The following is a 20115-nucleotide window of genomic DNA, read 5'->3' as shown; positions in this document are numbered from 1 at the left end:
CTATATAATTGTGTTGCTAAGTAACCTGGGAGTATGACAATACCCCTATAGATTGCCCAGAGCTTATACTCAGATATTTTTTAATTGGTTCATGACACCTCAAGAAACAGCTGATAAGCCATCTTGTTACGTTATCGATCCATCTTGATGCCACAAAGCAGCCATTTTAATGGGATAGCCAGCTGGTATCGGCTGTGGCCTCCAGAGATTTACCCATGAAAGGACGCCTATGTGTCAGATTTTTTTAACAGCTGCGAACCTGGAGTCTGGACAGAGAGGCAGACTCATTAACTCTGAAGTACATTACTCTGCTTAACAACCCTGGTCACCTTTTTGCCCAAAATGTCAGGGTTTGCAATTCCAGATCAGTTTGGTCAATGACTGGGAAATTTTATTTTGACTTGCGGGTTGCTAGTCTGTTTTGCAGTAGAATTGTATATTTTTATAGAATATATATCTGACTGCGCACCAGTGCTCAAAGCAAGGTCCCTAAAGACCTGGATGAGCGAGTTTGGGGTGGAGCAACTTGACTGACCTGCCCAAAGTCCTGACCTCAACTCAATAGAACACCTTTGGGAGGAATTAAAGTGGGGACTGCGAGCCAGGCATTCTTCTCGTCCACATCAGTGCTTGACCTCACAAATGTACTTCTGGAAGAATGGTCAAGCATTCCCATAGACACATTTCTAAAGCTTGTGGACAGCCTTCCCAGAAGAGCTGAATCTGTTATAGCTGCAAAAGGTGGGCCAACACATTATTGAACCCTATGGAATACGACTGGGATGCTGTTAAAGTCCATGTGCGTGTAAAGGCAGGTATCCCAATACTTTTGGTAATATAGTGCATGTATATATATATATATATAATATATATATATATATATGTGTGTGTGTGTGTGTGTGTGTGTGTGTGTGTATATATATATATATATATATATATATATATATATATATATATATATATATATATATATATTATAGTACATTACTACTGCTTTGCTGCTAGAGGACAGCTCTATGGCACCATGCAGTCAGCATCCTCGTACAACAGTTGATCTAAAAATAACATGCAGATGGAAAAAGAATGTATTATAATACAATTTGATCTGAAGGCTTTTGCTTAAGCTAGTAAAGTGATCATTCAATGGGTATACTGTCTAAAGAAGGAATTTCCTTTAATTTGAAGACATTTCTTTTTGTGTATACAGAACAGGAATTCAGGTTTTTTTTTCCCTCTTCCAATTAGGGAAAGTAACAATTCCCTACTCTAAAATTTAAAATTACACGTAAATAACATGCTGCACACCAAAGCTATTCAACTCCAGCCAAGGTTTTTTGCAATGATCGTACAGTGTCCACTCCCACCCAAAACCACGCCCCCAACATGTTTCACCCACAACAGGACTTAATCTTGGGGATAGCGGCTACTGAAGGGGAAGTAGATTAAGTACTTTTGAGTGAAGAATTAGTCACAGCAATACTCTATCCTAAAGCTAACCCTTAAAAACATTCGGTCTGACGAAGGAGCACTACTGCACATACTCCGAAACGTGTTACCGCCCCCTGACATCATTATGCCCGATGCGGTCCATGGGCGAAGCATGTGTTCCATCGCAGCCTCGGATTGATTCACTGTTCCTGATTGGGCTCCTCCATCTTCGTCATCATTAGTTAAAACAAACGTATTCCTCTTGATCAATAGTGTCTATCCATTCTATTTAATTCTAGGTTCATATAGATTCTCACAATACTTGATAACTGATAATTTATAAAGTCGCCAATTTAATATTCATGTTCGTGTGACTGTCCCACACGAAATGGAAAATATATCTTCCAAGATAGAAGGTTGGAGATGTGTCCCACACAGACTGGAGAAGATATCTTTCCAGATAGAAGGTTGGAGATGTGTCCCACACAGACTGGAGAAGATATCTTCGCAGATAGAAGGTTGGAGATGTGTCCCACTGACTGGAGAAGATATCTTCGCAGATAGAAGGTTGGAGATGTGTCCCACACAGAATGGAAAAGATATATTTCCAGATAGAAGGTTGGAGATGTGTCCCACACGGAATGGAGAAAATATGTTCTCAGATAGAAGGTTGGAGATGTGTCCCACACGGAATGGAGAAGATATTCTACCAGATAGAAGGTTGGAGATGTGTCCCACACGGAATGGAGAAGATATTCTACCAGATAGAAGGTTGGAGATGTGTCCCACACAGAATGGAAAAGATATCTTTCCAGATAGAAGGTTGGAGATGTGTCCCACACGCAATGGAGAAGATATCTTCCCAGATAGAAGGTTGGAGATGTGTCCCACTGACTGGAGAAGATATCTTCGCAGATAGAAGGTTGGAGATGTGTCCCACTGACTGGAGAAGATATTTTCGCAGATAGAAGGTTGGAGATGTGTCCCACTGACTGGAGAAGATATCTTCGCAGATAGAAGGTTGGAGATGTGTCCCACTGACTGGAGAAGATATCTTCGCAGATAGAAGGTTGGAGATGTGTCCCACACAGAATGGAAAAGATATATTTCCAGATAGAAGGTTGGAGATGTGTCCCACACGGAATGGTTAAGATATCTTCTCAGATAGAAGTTTGGAGATGTGTCTCACACGGAATGGAGAAGATATCTTCCCAGATAGAAGGTTGGAGATGAACATCTTTTGTGTGTGGCCTATTTTGTTGATGTTTAAAAAAAAAAAAGACCCTTCTACCCAAAAACTGTGGACAGTATGCAATAAGCCCTTCTATTCCGTCTCACCAGGGGATCTATAGACTGATTCATTTGTCACATTTGACATCCGTGTCTGTTCTGATTCTATTCCATTTTTTCATGCATCTTGTGATAAAAATGTACCCATGTCATTGCTATGGGTGGTCAGATGTAAATGTACGTACGTCCATTTAAATCGGTTTAGGGCTGAACAATTATTTCTCTGTCTGTTGAATATAGAAGCTAACAGGCGCACAGGAGTTTAAATCCGGCCATCCATTGGTTTAATCATGGGTCAAAAACGGCCTGAAGAAAAGCCCATGTGAAAGATGTCTTACTTGAAAGACTACCTGATGCTGTTAATGCAGCCAGTGGCCAATCTTTTGGCCGTTGCGACAAGTGAAACCCTCTCTTTTTGGGACTATACTGTCAATTATCTAATTTAGAAGCCCAAAAGGTGTGTTCTTTTAAAATTTCCAACATTTTATTAACAAAATATAATAAAATTCCAAATCAGTTTATTGAAAGTTTGTATGACATCAAATCATTCTTGTGTAGAATGCATAAACCAGTGGTACTTTTTCCCAACGCGTTTCGAAAAATGCATATAGTGTATATCTTCATTAGGGATTACAATACCACTCTGAAAAAGTACAACAAGCAAGTAGTAAGCTATCATATCTCAAAATATAATAACAAAATACATTGATTTTCAGATACAGCATACATCTGTGTAATTGTGTCCATGTTTTGGCCCTTATCAGAGGCAAAAGAAGGAAGCTTTTATGAAATATGCTGTGTTGAACAATATCATCTCCTGCTATGTCTTGATTTTCGTTATCTTCTCTGTTTTGACTGTCCTTAAAACCTTTTCTTCTTTTTTTTTTTTCCTGAAAGATTTATTGGATTGCACCTTAAGTGTAATGGCCCTTTAAGGTAGCTGTTCTTGTTCCTTAATGTAGTAAGAAGCTGCGATGTCATAGGCATTAATAATGGTTAAGTTCAATTATGGTTGTAAAACCAGTGGCCCGTGCAGACCTCGGCCTATCGGAATCTCTGTAGTACCACACAATTATTTTTAATAGGAGCTGGCTATCTTTGATCTGCTTTAACGATTCAGTCTATCTCTACCTCTGTTTTAACCACCCTCTCATTCTAGAAATGTCCACATTACAGAAGCAGATGAAAAAAAAAGGGCATTTTACATATGTTCGTAGAACTTTAACCTGGACTAAAAATATCAGCACACTCTAATACCGGGTTTTGTCCTTTTTTTTTTTTTTTTTTTTTTATGCATTATTATTTGTAGACGTAAGTTGTTGCAGTACTTGTGCTTTGTTGAGAACAGATGAGTTAATCAGGTTTGTGTATTTTCTATGTGGTGGTTGAAAACGCGTTGTACAGCTTATTGAAGTAGAATTAGGGTCCTTTCACACAGGCTTTCTGCCTGGCGGACTCCGATTTTGCTTAGCGGGGATCGATCAGCCAATCCCTGCTGAGCAGGCGGATGACAGGTCCATCTCTGCTTACTTTACAGTGACAGAGCTGTCAGATCCCCGCTGTCCTCTATGGGGAAATCGGATGAAAATGGACCGCCTGTCCCGTTTTTCATCCGATCCTCCAGATGGATGGAAAATAGGGTTTCCATTTGTCTGGATTTGACGGACAGGATCGAATGATGTCACCGCTGATATCCGCATATTTTCCACAGTGGTTAAGACAGCGGCAAGGTGCGATTGGTTCCTGCTGCTGTCAAAGTCTGTCAGCCAATCAAGGGGAGAGAGGTATCGGGGCTGGGTCACGGCACCATGTCTGAATGGACAGAGGGAGCTGTGGCTCGGCTCGGAGCCCCCATAGCAAGCTGCTTCCTGTGGGGGCACCCAACAGGAGTGAGGGGTCAGGAGAGCAGAAGAGGGACCCAAGAAGAGGAGGATCCGGCCTTCTCTGTGCAAAACCAACTGCAACCGAGCAGGTAAGTAGAACATGTTTGTTTTTTTTTTTTTTTTTTTTAAACGAGACTTTAAAGACTTTAAAATCACTTTAAAATATCTTGTCCTCGCTAGCACATAGACCGATGCCCTCACAGATAAATGGGTGGCCTGACTCTCCGGGGTCCAGATCCATCTGCCTGAACGCTTTCCAAATCAACAGCACACCCTGAGCAGCATTGTTGATTGGAGCGTCTCGGGAACCGGGCTTGTGTTGGGTCACTGCTGTATCACTTAGTGAATGTTAAAAGCACCCCCATATTATTGTTACAGCATCCTGTCTGCATAACCAAATAAACGGGAAGAGTTTAAAGTTCTACAAAAATATTCTTTGAAGTTGAATTAAACTTCCCCTTTAAAACATAAAGGGGTTCCTTTTTAATAAGCAGTCTGTGTGCTGGCCTTCCGACTTTTTAAGCAAGACTTATTCCATCTCTGTTTGGGAGCTGTGCAATTACCCGATGACGCCTAATATACATTTCTTTCGTTACCACCAAGTTGTGCTACACGGTTGCTTCAGCTCCTTGGTGCCACAGAGTTCAGATAAGACATATACATTTAGAAATTGGAATTGATGGCTGCGTTTTGCTTCCCTTCCAGTAACAATGTTAGCGTTGATTGTGTCTGCTTTACCCGCTCCTCGGCTTCCATCTTCATTACAGAAAAGTGCTGTGATCCCTCCTCGCTGGGAGAAAACTCCTAATGCCCGTGTTCCAAAATTAGTTTTGCAAACGGAGTTTTATGTCTACCTGCAGCTGAGAAGCAGGAACGGGCAGACTTCCATTTTCTCTAAAGGTACCACAGAGATCGTGAGGCGGCCGTCACCCGATAAAACGTTGCGCTCCATGTTTTTACGAGTTGTCGAACAAAAACTTTCTTTAAAGCTACGTTCACATCTAGGCGTTGCTATTTTCCAGGCGTTTTTAACAAGCATTTTACAGGTAAAACACCTGTTTGCATTAAGCCTATGCAGCAAAAACGCCTGTAATCTGCCCAAAAAGAAGCTCATGTACTTTTTGGAGCGTCGGGCCTTTTGCGCAAGGTGTCGGAATGCTCAGATTTGAACAGGGGCCATTGAAATGAATAGAATTTGTCTTTTTGGGCATTTTTTGAGGTGATCCTTAAAGCTGAAAAAGACCCCAAAACGCTTACATGTGAACGTAGCCTAAAACTCCCAATGTTTGGGTTCAGTGTATGTTTGCGTTATTTTTATTTTTTTCCTATGCTTAGCACATATTAACATTTTAAATTGTAGGCTCTTTGAGAGAAGGGACTGATAAAACGAACCTTTTGCCATTTTTTCATCTTTCTTTCTATTAAGTTGTTTTAACTTTTCAAATAGTAAAACATTTTCTTTCTGCCAGTAAATACAGCCCAGTTCCTCTTTCTTGTCTGGTAATCAGCCTAGGCTAATGACATGCACAGCTCTCACTCTCGTGCGGGTTTGCCAGCAAGGGAGGAGGGGTGAGTCATAGGAGAGCCAAGGAGAGTTGCAGAACTGGAGGGGGCTGGATGAGGGTGGAGATAACAGACTGCAGAGATCCATAAGTATTCATCAAGAGAGAAGAAATGTGCAAGCAAGCAATGGTGTGAGTGTGTGTCTATCTGTATAAATGTGTGCGTCTGTGTAAATCCAGGAAGTGAACAGGGAGCAGCTATAGCTGCCCACAGTTAAAATGGCTGCAGCCAGACTTAGTGGAGGGAGATTTCTGCAGCATATTTGGCAAGTACAGAATCACAGTATATATAGAATTAATATGAAAAGTGGTTGGAGGGAAGCTTCAGAATGCCAAATATGTTTTTATTACAAATTATGTGAGCAGACTGCAGTTCCTCTTTAAGGTTCCTATCTCACAAACACACATACACATACAAGTACCTATTTACACAGCAGCCATTTAACCGACTAGCATGTCTTTGAACTGTGTGAGGAAACTGGAGGAATCCCATGCAAGCACCGGGATACTAGAAATATGAAGGTGTGGTTGATCAGTAAATTGGGCCCACATCACTGAACTGAAGGAAAAATAGAAAAGGGGGCCCTTTCTAAATTCGATTTGGCTATATTTTTTTTTTTTATGTTCACTTACCTTATTTTTAATTAAAAATAACTTCCATTCCTCCCACTTGCTCCTTATGCGGCCACGGCCGCCGACGTAATTTCCTGCTTTGCATTGACTCCTGGGAGATTAGTGTCATCAATCCCAACAGTCAATGCGCCTGCACCGATGTCCCTTCCGGTGCAGGCGCGTCATTCTCTGCCGATGGATGGAGAACAGCTTCTGGGCATGCGCAATGATGCGGAGTCAGCTGTGGGATGACGTTCCTGCCCCGGAGTTGACGAGGTATAGCATTCTGGGACTCGCAAAATCCAGGAAGAGGGGCACCACGGCTTCAGCTGCCCACACCACAGATGGCCGCGCTGGACAAGAACTTCACAAGGTAAGTAATTCATGCTGCATGTACACTAAACAGGGGACAGTTTAGAGGATATAGTTGTTTAAATGCACAAGCCCTGACTATTCTAGGGGTATTTTTTGTAAAAAAAAAAAAAATAATAATAAACTGGGCCGGAGCTCCGCTTTAAGTGTGAATTCCCATACAGGAGCTTGTTTGAGGCAGGATCCTGCATTTTTGGCCTTTTAGACTTTTATTATGGGATCACTTGCATGCTCCTATGGGGCCAGAAGCACCCTATTGTGCTTCAAAAGTAGCTCATCTACCTTCAAGCATTGAGTTACAGACTCCAGAACTCAAATGTGAACAAGGAAAATGAGGGGTGAATAGGACCTAAAAGAAGAAGCAGCAAAATGACAGAATGTTTTTTAATTGGAAAATATTTAGACACAAGCTTTTGTCTCAGTTTCTGAAGCTGGTCATTTCTGAAGCTGGTAATTTGCAAAATGAGACGCTAAGAAAATAGGATGGACCATGGGAAGGTGAATATGTAAGGCGGTGAGGTTTCATTAATTAAAAAAAAAAAAAAATAACCTTTTTTTATTTAAGAATTAAAAAAAAAAAAAATGGCACCTCTTAGTGAATTGTTTGAACTACGACTAAGTTAAATGACATTGGTATTCCTTAAACTAATACAATTTCTTACTGAAGGTTTTCATTTTTTATGCAAATTAAAAATAGCAGGAAATTCTTACTTGCTGCATTCTTTAGCCTGGAGGTGACATCATGCAGACTTGGCAGTGTTTGGTGGGAAAATTAGCTAATTCAAAGTTCATTTTTTTTTTCCTAGCATATTGCTTCCGCATGTCACCCTGAGTCCTGCCACTCCTGCCGTTGATTCAATACAATAAGCTACACGTTTCCCAATCAGTTCTGGGAATATACAGTAACCACAGACCCGGGTCTTAAATTTCACTTACAAGTTTGTAGCAATCCGTCATTTCCTGCCCTGTCATCGCCTCTCGCTAACTTCCCAACAAATATGTCCAAAAATGCAGATCTGACTCGGAAAGTCTGAATCTGCCTCCTTCCCAGGCAAAAATCTTTTCTGGTTTTTATTTCAACAAATAAAACCAGTGGGCCGCTGAAACGCCCGTTAGGTCATTTATTTTTGATGGACTTTTCCATAGTAACAAACGGTACATTGAAGTATTTTATGAAATCATTTCACTCTTGGGTAACGGACTGAAAATCAGACAGGACTTCTTTATTTTGTAGATTCTCTTTGCTTTATGGAATTGCAAAAACATCATTCACATTCACAGCAGTTTTTAGGATGTTCCCCAAGACTGTTATTTCAAATTTGGGTGGAAATCGGTCCTTCGAAGCACCCCCTGGCTTCTACCATTCTCTGAGACACCAGAGGCCATGTTCCTCTGTGGTGGTTACAGTTACCAGCATGGAGCCAAAATGCAGCACAGATGGGCTTTAGAGCTCAGGTACAGTTTTTGTTTTGGACCTGAACTCTCCTAAAGCGATAACCTAATAATTTATTCAAACCAGCATAAATTATCATTTTTTTCGGTAACTGATCCTACTCAACTATTTTTATTACGTTTTTATTTTAAAAAATTAAGCGATTATAGGTATTTTAAAACTATATAATTATTAAAATGTTATGAATGTAATTATACAAATAATGTAATTGTAAACATTTATATAAGAGGTACACGGAAATGAAAATTCCGGTGCCGAAGCCAAAAATTTAGCACTTGGCAGAAACTGAAATTGAAGATTTAAAAAAATAAAAATAAATTTTATATATATATATATATATATATATATATATTTATATATATTATTTTTAATATTGAATTTTAATTAGTATGACTTAATGGTCAGCCATTATCGGCACCTTTTTAAGCCGTATTAAAAATCCTGCTTGCTGCATTTTTGGTACAGTTAAAAATAAAAAATCTCACCTTGTTTATAGCGATTTTCAGTGTCCCTGACCATATGTCACTATCTGTTAAATGCACTTAAGCAGAATCATTTCCTGTGCTGTTATGCAATGTACCTGCTTTGCTATCGTACTGCTTTTTGTAATCCTTTGGGTTGCTTTTTGTTTCTCTCAAATCTTCAAGTAAAAAAAAAACTCACCAAAAATGCACGTCCCCATTGAAATGCATTGAAAGCCCATGTTGCATTTTTTGAGTCAACTGACCTATAAAAAAACACACCATAAGCACGGTAAAATTGTGGGTGCTTTTGGCAGCCATTATCGGAACCTTTTTTTTTTTTTTTTTCTTTCAGCAAAATGCTAAATAACCCAGCTTTTGCTAGATAATTTTTGGTGGTTGAAGTTTTGGTGCATCACAAATTTATGTAAATAATGTAATGTAAATTAATATAATACATTAACATATTCATTTTTTTTTTTTTTAGGATTAATTTACTGAAAATAATTAATGTAATACTTATTCAATAAAAAAATATTTTAATAACTTATTAGTTAGCCAATCTCCATTTTTTTTTTTAAATGCCTTTTAATCAAGTTGTAATGCACTGTGTAAACTGTCGGTGCTATATAAATTCTATATTATAATAATAATAGCATGGTCCCCCAGCAGCTGTAAAAAAAAAAAGCTGCAATATTCACATTCTCGTTGGCGCAAATTTCTTGCTCTGGTATCCAGTAACAGTCCTCTTAGGGGTCGTAGGACACTCAGTGTCATGCAACTCACTTGCATGAGTTGCTCCACCTCCTGGAACGGGGGTGACATACAATGCCCTGGATTTACCTAAATTGATACATGGAAACGGTACTGATGTCATCACTTTAGCGTTGTTCTTTGCATTATTAAGGACTGCCCAGCATCAGAGGAGAGGGGAAGATGAGTCTGTGCATCCAGTGACCTGCCAGAAGACTAATAATATAATATATGCATTCAGGGGAGGATGGATTTTGGCTATAATATGCGTATGCTATATATATTTCTGTTTATTTAGGATTCCTATTCCCCAGATGTTTTATTCGATCTTGAATATCATACTTGTATAAAATAGTTAATCTTGGTGGGATTAGCAACATTTTCTGTTTGCAGCCAGAGACAGGTGTTGAAATCCCGCAGTTTTTCAGGGATCTGTTGGTGAAAATCTGCATGAAATTCTTGATGCCCCCAATTCCGGTGAGCTCCGTTAGCATTTACTGCCCCCATATGCTGGATGTCGCTGGTAGATTTGCAAGCAGGTCACCCTCCGTCACCTCCATCCTCTGTTCTGTGTTAGGTGTGGAAACCTAATCCACTGTGTTATATCACTGACTGGCCGCCTGCCTGTCGAAGGATTATGATGATGTTTTCCTGCGTGCCGCAGTCCTCATCACAATCTTCTACAGTCAACTAGCAGTCAAGAACTTATTGAATGTTTAAAAGCAGGTGCTTTGCTTGCCTTCGGGGCATGAGAGAAATACAGAGCAGAGAAGATCAGCTTCTGTCTGGTTTGTATGTATGAAATGAAAGAAACATCGCATTCATGCTATTTAGGTTTTGCACTGAAATTTGGTGATTGCATTTTTTTATAGAAGCAATCAGATCCTTACTTGTAAAAGAGACTATACAGGATTTCATTTATTTTGTTAGATAAATGCCACAAAGCGATCTTGATGTAATGTCGACAATATGTTTTTACCTCTTACAAAAAAAAGAAAAAACTCTCAATTCAAATTGATTGGGAAGCCATGTTTGCTCATTACATTGCAGTCTTTGCTTCCTACTTTGTTACACAGTGGTTGTATTTAAATACTTTTTTTCTTAATGTAGGCCTGAGTCAGCCAACGCACTGATAATTCACTCCCTGTGCGGCTTTTTGTCTTTTCATACCAGTTGTTGAGAGATAACCTGAGGCAGATTTACTAAATGAGTTAAGAATCTTTACTCAAAACACTTTGGGAACATTCACTTCAATTCACCAACCAGAAATTCCCACTTTGCCCTACTGATATGGTGGTTAGAAAGTGAAATAAGGGCTTTGTGTTACATCTTTGGATTCTCCTTTAAAATGGCATTCTCTTCTTCTGGGGTCCCTGCTCTTGATCGGATGCTTGCTCCCGAGTCCCGCAGCTGCGTTCATTGACACACAGTGGGACTCGGCCCTGCTCCTTTGTCACTGGATTTTATTTGCAGGAGCCATACACTTTAGAGCCACTTTAATGTAGAGTGTATGATTAGGTTTCCAGGTACAAAAGATAGCATTGTCACAGGTTTGTAGGAGAGCATAGGGGCATATACTACTGTGGAAAAATGCCTCCAAGATAGAAAGGGATGGAGCCAACCAAGCAATTGAGACAATAGACTCTTTAAAGAATTTCTCTGGGCAAGTCCAGTTTAGTTTTTTTTGTTTTTTTAAACCTTCACCCACCCCCAATTTCTTTAGCGAACCCCCTACTTTTTATTAGTTACCTTGCGCTTTTTAGGAGAAGCTCTTCTTGACCAGGCCACATAATTTCAGCAGACATGATTTCTAGATTTTTGGGAACCCTGTGGGGTGTGTCCACGTGACAAAGCCCTGTAGACTTTCTCTCAAAAACCTGAAGTCAGACCAAACTGGGTGGTGATGTGAGGTTGTTGAGGAGACTAGTTACCCTTCACACACCTAGCCAGCTGGGGTGACTGGTCTCCTCAAAAGGAAATTCTCCTAAAACTATTAATAGGCAGCATTTTCTGATTCACCAAAAGAGACTCTACTGCAACACTAGTGCACTTGCTACAATTTAGATATATATATATATCTATTTAAAAAGAAATATGGGCAGATTTGAATTAAATGTTTCCCATCTTCCTTCTTTGGAAATGCTACTCAGCTGGCTTTAGCGTTTTCACTGTCGCTAGTCTGAAAAATTTGAAACTAGGGATGAGCTCAGGCATGTTCCTAATGTCATCCTGTTCCGAACCTACCTAAGCTTATCCCGCCAGGAAGCTGTCACTGCACAACACCAATTGTAAGCATCTAAAGCAGGCATGTCCAACCTGCGGCCCGAGGGCCACATGCGGCCCGGAACCTCAGGCAATGCGGCCCACTGCCACCTGAAAATTTTTTTTTTATTTTTTGCTGGGGAGGAAGGAAGTCAGGTCGGGGGCACGGCCACGGCGGCTTCCAACTAAGTGTAGGCAGAGGCTGCCTCGGAGGGGATCATCCACTAGTTGTGTTAAATTAGTGCTGGGGGGCGCAGCAGCTCGGGAAGGGCGCAGCGCTGTTTTATTACTTGTATACCTTTTAACTATATAGCGGCCCGAGAAAATTTCTCTACACTCAATGTGGCCCAGAGAAGCCAAAAGGTTGGACACCCATGATCTAAAGCATTCCCTGCCCTGAAGCCACCTGTATCTAAGAGTAGCCTTGGTTACTTATGATTGGTGCTGCCTGGTGACAACTTGGTGGGATTGCTCATATGGGTTTGAACTAGGATATTAAGCTCATCTAGGACGTCTAAGCTCATCCCTGGTTGAGAACTCCAGCCTCCAGCCTGGGTCAGCAACCCAAGGAATCCTAACCAAAGGCAGGTAGAAATTTCAGGAGGCTATCACACATGTCTCTCATGACAGGTTCCCTTTAAGACACAAATCGACTGTTGTGTTTTGCATTGTGTTCAGCTTCTTCTGTTTAGTTGGACTTTAAGTGCCAGTGTGACATAAACTGCCAAACTCCCACTGCAAATCTCATAAAAGGATTCATTTCCTGCAGCCTTTATCTCATTAGTATTTTAATAAACTCATTTATACCCTAAATGCATAGTGTGGTCAGAAAACCTTTTTTTTATTTTTTACTTCGCCTCCCTCCTTTTCCGAAAACATATTTGCAGAAAGTGGAAGCAGCACAAATATTTTCACATCATTTGCTGAGATTAGTCCATTTTACAAAAGATCGTGTTACCCTCAAGCGTTTAAGTATTATGTCTTGGGCGAGTAATTGGATAATTAGTAATAAGTGACTGAGTTCATAACTTATTGTGGTATTGAGGCTGTAGCCTAGCTTGCTGCTCTGTATTTCCCCCGCATTGCTTTACCTTTTTTTTTTCCTCGAACGGAAACTTCTCCAGCTGCGGCGGCGGTTTTCCCAGGCCCGCTCTCCTCCGTACATTGAGCTGCGTGCAATGTTTTTAATTCAGCATTTAAGCGCAACCTAGCAATTTGCCTTGCATGCTAAATTATATGGGAGTTTTTTTTTTTTTTTTCCCTCCAGCTCGAGTCTGTCGGCTGGCCCAGTAGGGCATGTTTTGTAACCTCCTATCTGGTGCGGAAAAACTCATCTAGCTTATAATCAGAACACACTAACCCTCATCTTGTATTTTGCAGCAACAGGAAAACCAAAGCACTCGACCTTATAACATGTTCTTTTTTTATGCTCTGTAATGGATGTTTTACATTCTACAAATCCGTTCAGAAAAAAAAAAGAAATCTCTGCATTCTAATTTTCCCGATGAATGGAATAATCTGCTATATGAGTGGATGTCAGAAGCTGTTGCTTTGCGTTAAGGGGTTTCCCAGTAGATCCACCTGTAGCGTTTTAGAATGCAATCTATTTCGCTTTAAAACATTTTGTTTTAAACATTTTAGTTTTTCTTCTGTTGGCAATGGGGAAGCCTCCATCAAAAAACCCTGGTCTTCTGTTCAGAGGGCCATTACATTTATAGACCACGTAGTGGGTACGAATAAAAAGATTTTCTCCTCTGGGTGGGATTTTGTAGGCAAAAGAAATGGACATAAATATATATAAAAAATTCCTTAATTTTATTCAATAATACACATATTAATCACAACATGATAAAAAATATATATGTAGTGGGGCAATGGGAAAAAGCTCCCACACACATTAGACAATAACTATACAAGGTATAAGACCCCTTAGTAGAGGGAAGATCCGATCCAACGCGTTTCAAACATAGTAAGAACTAATAGTTCTGTTAACATAGTAAGAACTAATAGTTCTGTTGGACGCAGTGGGTACTACTGGGTGGGTGGACTATGACCATTGTGTTTTTTCATGAATTCCCTCTCTCAGACCAATTCATGCATTTACTCTTCTGAAGCCTGGCAGCTTTTAAATTCCGGGGAATATTAAATAAACACACCCTGAAATGGGTTTTTACGTAGGCATAGGTACAAGGTGCAACAGTTTAATTCCCGAAATGGACTGTAAAAAAAAAAGTTTGTGCAGGAGCATTGTCGTGGTGGAGAATCAACTTGTCAGGTCAGAGTTACGGTCTTTTCCTTCAAACAGGTTTTTGTAACCTTTTTCAGAATTACCAAGTAACAATGTGTGTGACCACTGTACCATGTTTTATGAACTCATAGTAAACTTATCCACTAGCGATAAAAAAAAAACACACCAGCATGAGCGTACGAGGGTTCAAATTCTGTCCACATTTGCATGCGTGTTTTGGCTGCCCACTTCTTGTGTCATCGTGGACATCTTCCCCTCCCTACTTAAACTGCCTGTGCCATTCAAAAACACTTGAATTCGTCATGGAATGTTCCCCATAGCCCTGTTGTAACAAAGCTAAAGTTTCACTCGCAGTTTTGCCAATTTCCACGCAACATTTCATGTGATTTCTGCTGCTCCAGATTCCTGACCAGATTTTTCACCAACCGCGCAACGCACATATGTGTTATTTCTACTACTACACTGTAAAAAACGGAGTCAACTGGTCTACAGCACTTCACTGAATTAAAAAAAAGTAAACCATAATATTAGCCCAATTTTTTTGTAGATTGTGAAAGATGATGTTATGCCGAGTAAATAAATACCTGACATGTTAAGGTTTAAAATTGCACACACTCAAGGAATGGCGACAAACTACGGTAGTTAAAAATCTCCATAGGCGACACTTTAAAAATGTTTTAAAATTACCAGTTTAGAGTAACAGAGGAGGTCTTTTGCTAGAATTATTGCTTTCACTGTGACGATCGCGGCGATTCCTCATGTGTGATTTGAACACCGTTTACATTTGCGTGCGCGAATTACGTATGCATTTTCTTTGGTGCACGAGCTCACGGGGATGGGGGTGCTTTAAATTTGTTTTCCCCTATTTTTTGTTTTTTCATTAATGTTTTAAAAAAAAAAAAGAATCTGATCACTTTTATTGCTGTCACAAGGAATGTAAACATCCCTTGTGACAGTAAAAAGCAGTGACAGGTACTCTTTATGGAGGGGATCGGGGGTCAAAAAGATCCCAAACCTTTCCCCTCCACTGCACTTCAAAGTAGTCAAAACACCGAAACTCTGCATTTTTGAATAAAGAATTTTTTTTTTTTTTTTTTTTTTTTTTTTACATTGACGTCGCTTCTGGGTTACATAATCAGAGACTATCGGGACTCTAACCAGTGGCTGGACGTGCCTGCTGGTTGCTCAGGTCTCCTGGTGGGACCAGAGACCTGGACAGATAGGGAGGAACGTCCCCTCCTGCTCGCTGTGATAACGGCCGAGCGACTTCTGAGCCGCATCGGTTGTTATCACCAGAAAGCCGACCGTTGGCTCTAAAAAAAAAAAAAAACGCATCTGGGTGATGCCTCTAGCTGCATATCATACCGGTACAACCAATTCAAGCTGACGTACAGGTACGTTAGTTTGCTGGAAGTGGATAATGGTGTCATGCATCTCATTAATTGTCCTGTCCACAGGTTGGAGGGGATCGTAGACCAAGCAGCGTGTATTAAAATGGGTTTCTTAGACCCATCATCCCCACATAAAAAAGTTGCATGAAAACACACACACACACACACGCACTAGGAGGAAAGTTTAAAAAATGCACTTGGCTTACATTCCAGCTTCTGTCCGCATTGTCTAGGAAACAGTGATCTTTCATCAGGATCCTGAGAACACTGTGGATCCCAAACTTCCAAAAAGACCAACAAGGTGCATTAGGGTCTTATTGCTAGTTTTGGGATGCTCGGTGATCCCAGGGTCTCTCCAGTTGGCCTAGTGACGTCACCCTCACCTAGGCACCATGGGTTGAGACCAAGTGTAAAGATAAAAAGACAAGGCGCCTCGAAGTGCAGTAGGCTTGGAGTATTTATTAGGTTAAAAGTATAAACGCAATCACATTTGGTAAATGTGACATGGGCATAGCAAAGATTTGTCTGGAGTCTTCCTATCCGCTGTGCTGAGTGGTTGCAATGAGGACATTCGGTGATCCGCTTCCTGTAGATGCGCCCTTTCGTCTGTGTCTCAGCCTGGTCAGCATGAAATTTCCTGAAGGCAGGGTGTGGACGCAGCGGCTGGTATCCAATAGAGCGGGTGGTGGGCGGTTACATGTTTCGGAGCTCAGCTCCTTCGTCAGACCTGTGCCGAAGTGCAGTGTCCCACCTAAAGCCTGCTGTATTCCACGGAAGTGCCCATACAACAAACCCTTTTTCTGAGACCAAGTGTAAATTGTTCTCCTAGTGCGTGTTGGTTTTTCGTGTGTTTAAAGCCCCGTACACACGATCAGATTATCGAACGATCCGTCGTCCGTTTTTTGTGGCATGCTAGTCTGATGTGGAAAGTGAAGAGGTTATTTTCATACAAATTTTCCCGTACGACAGAATTCTACTTCAGAAGTGATGTCATGTGTTGGATTGTTTTGTATGTGTTCTTTCGTCTCTGAGCATGCCTGGTCAAGATTTTTTTCAGTGGAAATCTGTACTAATGAGATGAAAATCGGACTTTGTTTTGACAGACAACAAAAATTATATAGCCTGCACGAAAAGTCGGAGTCGGCTGTCGAAAGGACCATACTAACAATCCGAAAATTGGCAGATCGGTCGTCGGACGAAATTTCCCTTCAGATTTTCTTATGTGTACGGGCCTTTAGGCTTGTTTCATATGGGCTTCAGCTTGTATAAGAGCAGTGTGAACAGCAAGCTATGACAAATCATTTGCAAAGCTTTTAGCAAGCTTGGTTGAAGCTTCTAAAGTACCATTCAACTCCAGTTTGTAAATGTTGAATACAGATCCTAATGGGAGTGTTGATTACAAATTCAAGCTGCTAGCTGGCTTCGGCATGTTTTTAACAAGCTCCAAGAAGTGCTGAAGCCTGCTAGCAGCTTGTTTAAAGTAGCAATCAGCGCTCCCATTAAGATCTGTGTTCAACATTAACAAACTCGAGTAGAATGGTACTTTCAGGTAGCTTTGTTGAAGCTTTTTATAGCTCTGAAAATGCTTTACCAAAGCTTGCTGTTCACACTACTCTTAAAAAATCTAAAGCCTGTGTGAAACAGGCCTTAAACACATGGAAAACCCACACAGACATGAGGAGAACAATATACATGTGGTTAGCGCACAGTACCTAGGGTAAGGGTGATGTCACTGGGCCATCTGAAGAGATCCTTGGATCACCAAGGATACCGAAACTTGCAAGAAGACCTTAATGCATACTGTTAGTCCTTTTGGGAGTTTGGGATCCTTCCGTGTGTTCTGGATTCTGATGAAAGGTTTCACTCCTCCTTAGTAAGGTTGGCTGTCCTGTTTGAAGCTGCAGCCACAAATAGATCCACATTTTGATGGAACGATTAGGCAACAGACCGCATTGCGATATGACCTGTGTTTTTTTGCGGCTTTCCGTTTCCGCTTTGGTCTTGCTGAAATCCAGTGGGCTATTTTTTCCTGTTTTTTTTTTTGGTTGCCATTCCTGACCTTATACGGATTCACAGTTGCCTTCGACTGAGCAAAGGAATGGACATCTTTTTGTTTTAATAACTCTTCAGCTGATGTTTTAGGTCTTGGATGTACTGGTTGTAAGAAATATTGTACCCTAGTCCATCACCCCTGAAGGAGAAAAACTCTGAAACACGGGTGTTTTTGTAGGGTTTTACTTGCACCTTTGTTACCAACCATCATGCCACTATGTGAGGTGGCTTGCCTTTCTCTGGTTCCAAGCGTTTTTCCTTTTGTGTCAGCTTGTTGTTTTAACTCCAATGCTTTTTGTACTCCTCAGACACTGGCAGTGGTTTTAAGTGGAGGGCAGGGGTCTAACTATTAAACGCATTTTGATGTGAGGTCAGCTTAAACAGTAGTGTATTCTGCAGTATGGTTCAGGAATTGGCGGCACTGCTTGGTGGGGTGTCTGTGCAGTCATTCCTATGATCCAGAGTTACAAATTCTTTAGATTAGAAGGTAAACCAGTTCACATAAGTCTTTTTTCAACTGTGTTGTTAGCGGTTTTCCTGTAGTCTAGCCTAAGGCTAACGGCATTAAATAAATATACACTAAAACACGCAAAGTTCCTGTTAAACGTACAGTTCCCTTGCTTTGGATGTGTCTTATATAAGATCTGTTTAGGAAAGCATGCTTGGGGAATTGACGTTATTTATCTCTGTTTTACCCAAAACACGAAAAAACAAATTAAAGTGATGGAAGTGCAAACACATTTTCTCATTAGCCGCAATGGCTGCTGGGTGAACGTACAGCAAACACCATTTTTATCCCACGTTGGAAGAACATTTCGCCATTAATGAAGTCCTCTCCTTTTACGTTGCATATGGTTTCCCTGTCAGTTCATTTACCGGCACTAGAACCTGCCTGGAATATATTAGAATATATTTGCAAATTAATTGGTTAATTAGATTTTTATACATCTCCTGAGGACAAGGTGGATTCAGCAATGTATTTGAGAGTTTCTGAACTGTGTGGCTTAAGTATATGTCTGGTGTACCTATCTATCCCCCCTTCACAGTGGAGGGGCCATTATATATTTACTATATATATATATATATATATATATATATATATATATATATATATATATATATATATATGAAATATTCCTACAGCATTTTTACTTTTCAGAATAAACTCTTCTCTAATAAATATATATATAAATAAATGATCGACGATATTGCTTTTTTATTGCCGATACCGATATTTTGGTCATCGCATAGCGGTATCTGCCGATATTTACGGACATTTTAAAAAAAAAGTTTTTTTTTTTTTAATTTATTACTTTTTTTTTTTACACAGGTACTCTTGTGGAGAGATCTGAGAGACCCCAAACCCCTCCTCTGCACTTAAAAGCATTCAAAACGCCAAGTTTCGCTGTTTTGAATGCTGTCATTTTTTTGAATTTGGTGCAGAGTACCCGGAAGTGATGTCATGACATCACTTCCAGGTTTTTACATGGAGACCCGATCAGAGCCGAATGCGGCTTTGTCTTCGGCGGCCGTGCAGGTAGGATGCCCGGGTCTCCCGGTGGGACGGGAGACCCGGGCGAGCCGGGGAAGGCGGTGGGGCGGGAGACCCGGGCAAACTGGGGAAGGCGGTGGGAGGGGGGACGGACATCCCCTCCCGCTCCTTGTAATGACAGCCGAGCGGCTTCTCAGCCGCATCGGTTGTCATTACAAGACAGCCAACCGTCGGCTATGGACGCCGGTACCGGGGCGATGCCTCTAGCTGCAGGCATCACTCCGGTACAGCACTTTCCCGAAATATCGGCAATATCAGTAACCTCAGGGGCCGATTCCGATCTATATCAGGGAAAGTGCAGATCGGCCCTTGATATATCGGCTTTGCCGATAATCGGTCGATCCCTAATAAATATATATATATATATATATATATATATATATATATATATATATATATATATAATTAATTTAGAGAAGAGTTTATTTTGAAAAGTAAAAATGCTGTAGGGATATCATATTTCCTGTAACCAGAGGGGAATATTTCTTTCCCAACAAAAGTGGAGTTATTCTTTAGAACTGAACGCATGGCAGTATATTTTTTCCGTGCCGTGGTTTAGGGTTTGGAAACCTTTTTTATTCACAGGTAAATCTAGAGGTGTGAAAAGCTGCATTGGCCCAGCTTGTAGCGCGGGTCGTGTTGTCTCTGTTTTACCACTCAAGAAAATGACAACCTGCAGTTCACACTGCTCAGTGCCATACATGTTCTTATTATTGGCATTGTTGAGCCTAGGTCGCTTTCCGCAAATTGTGGCATACTTGTGAACAAATCATTTTTTATATGTGAAGTGAAAAGT

At 40.7% G+C, this 20115-nt stretch overlaps 1 protein-coding gene across 1 annotated transcript in view; it reads left to right on the top strand.

Annotated features, from left to right (window-relative positions):
- Positions 1-20115, top strand: part of EXT1 (exostosin glycosyltransferase 1) — a 470442-nt gene that overhangs the window by 304469 nt on the left and 145858 nt on the right. The window lies entirely within an intron of this gene.

Source organism: Pelophylax lessonae (genome assembly GCF_965119305.1).
Source record: "Pelophylax lessonae genome assembly, chromosome: 5".
NCBI classification, from domain to species: Eukaryota; Metazoa; Chordata; class Amphibia; order Anura; family Ranidae; genus Pelophylax; species Pelophylax lessonae.
The sequence above is the reverse complement of the archived record's forward strand: the minus strand, read 5'-3'. Positions and strand labels throughout refer to the sequence as shown.